The sequence below is a fragment of the Vicugna pacos genome, chromosome 16, assembly GCF_048564905.1.
Source record: "Vicugna pacos chromosome 16, VicPac4, whole genome shotgun sequence".
In the NCBI taxonomy this organism is placed as follows: Eukaryota; Metazoa; Chordata; class Mammalia; order Artiodactyla; family Camelidae; genus Vicugna; species Vicugna pacos.
This window is the reverse complement of record NC_133002.1, coordinates 35275339-35277888: the sequence shown is the minus strand read 5'-3', so window position 1 is coordinate 35277888 and position 2550 is coordinate 35275339.

Sequence of the window (2550 nt, the reverse complement as noted above, 5' to 3'; positions counted from 1 at the left end):
CCCTCGACTAAGTGGGGCTTTTATATTTTACAGACTATTTCATATTCCCACTTAGAAGGAGATTGGAACTGTTACTTCTATTAAGAAAACAGCACTGCTTATTATTACTACTGCTACTATTACTGATATTCCCATCGTACTTTATGACTTACAAAGGCCTTTCATCTGTATTCTTTTTTTTTAAGTGAAGGCAACTTTATTTAGAAAGATACACACTCCATAGACACAGTGCGGTCTGTCTCACTCAGACAGGAAAACGGCTTAGGAGATGCATACTCCACAGGCAGAATGTGGGCCATCTCGGAAAGGTGAGAGAGAGAGAGACCGAGAGGTGCCAGTGTTTAGTTTAAAGTAAAAACAGTCCTGGAGATTGTCATTCTAAGTGAAGTAAGCCATATGTGGAATCTAAAAAAAAGACAAATGTATTTATTTACAAAACAAAAACAGACTCACAGATACAGAAAACAAACTTAGGGGTACTGGTCGGGGGGAGTGGGAAGGGATAAATTGAGAGTTCTAGATTTGCAGATACTAATATACATAAAATAGAAAAAGAACAAGTTTATACTGTACAGCACAGTGAACTATATTCAACATCTTGTAGTAACCTATGGTGAAAAAGAACATGAAAATGAATATATGTATGTTCCTATATGACTGAAGTATTGTGCTTTACACCAGAAATTGACACATTATAAACTGACTATACTTCAGTAAAAATATATTTAAAAAAATAAAGTAAAAGCAGATACACACTCCATAGACAGAGTCCAGGCTGCCTCAGAAGGCAAGAGAGAGCGTGACCACCAGGTGTGGGGTAGTTAGGTTTTATGAGCTCGGTAATTTCACATGCTAATGAGTAGGAGGATTATTCCACTACTTTAGGGCAGGGGTGAGGATTTCCAGGAAATGATCCTCCCTCCCCCGCCTACTTTTTGACCTTTTATGGTCAACCTAGGAGCTGTCATGGTGCCTGTGTGTGTACCACGAGGCTCAAGGTCTACTGGAAGTCGAATCTTCCACCATCTTGGTTCTAACCAATTTGTCCTGTCCTCAATTGCTGTGTCATTCCTTGCATGGTTGTGCCTTGCCCCCTTTCCTCCCACTTCATTCCTCCCTCAGAGATTTTACTCCCATAATCTTATGGGGATGCAGAAAGGCAATGATCAGTCTTCTGTAGCCAGTTCATCACCTGTATTCATTTTGTTTCCTACTGACTCTGAGGTGATGATTCTTCTCACTTTACACATGAGGAAACTGATGGTTTCCCATTGTCCTTTAGTTAAAGTTCAGAATCTTCAAGTTGGCCTAAGTCTACCCGTAGTCTGGGCCTTGCCCACCTCTCCAGATCCCTCTTTCACCACTTTCCCAATACCCTCACTTTGTTCCAGCTATTCTGTATTTCTTTTGGTTCCTCCAATAGGTTACATTCTTTCCAGCCGTAGGCCTTGCATTGCACGCGCCGTTTCTTCTGCCTCGAACACTCTTGCCTGTCCTCTTTGCCTGGTGGCAAATCCTCATCTCTCAGGGCTTAGTTTAACACCGTTCTTCATAGGAGCCTTCCTGAACATTCAAGCTACACTGGTCTTCCTAGTAATCTCCTCTTATACCACCCTGCACTTCCCATTCCAAAGACTCATCACACTTCAGATTACTCATTCACTCTTTCTTGTTCCTGCTAGATTGTAAGCTCCATGAGGCAGAGACCAAGTCTGCCTTAACTGATCACTTAGACTGTGCCTTGGATAATATGCTCTGAAAGCTCTTGTAATCAGTCTATTGTCTGGATGCCATAGCCATGGACCTAATGCATCAGAACCTTGCCTTCCGGTCCAGTGCTGTGGGGCTTTTCTGACAAGCTGCTCCTGCTACTTCAGTAATTAAGGTCTTTTGATTAGTGGCCAAAATGCACACCTCCCACATCAAATAGCAGGTTGTGAGGTTAGGGCACAGTGCCACTGTATTTTTTTGGTCACAATTCAAAAAAACTGATACTGTTCTCACCTCTTCTGTTGTTTCTCTGATGCTGACATACCAATGAGAACCTTTGCCCAGCATCCTTTTGGGGTGGTCAAGGGTAGACTAGGGTTGACAGGGACATTAAAAGCTCCTCACACTATTCTCATCTGAGGTCTTTCCCTTGGTTTGGTGCACACTTGGGTCACTTATAGGTGGATGGCTCATTTTTTTCACTTGTCGAAGCAGTGAGGTGTAGTTACCAAGTTAATAGTGCAAGCACAGGAGTGGAGGTACCACAGTTGTTCAGGCTGGCACGCAGCAGGCGTCAGGCAGGTAAGCAGGTTCCTCTCCAGTGGGAGGAACTCATGGCCTCATTTCAACAACTGCAGCAAGCTGAAGTCCCTGCCTGTTGTGATCCTTTTCTTTTGAAGCCAGCGACATCCCTCCTCACCAAAGGCTTTGTGAAATTTGTCACCATATGACTTTCTCAGTCCAGTTCATGGTAATAACCAAAATGTGTGGCTAAACACCCAGGCAGCAGTGTATAAGGTTGCAAGCATTAGTTCCAAATATAGAGCAGTTGACATCTCC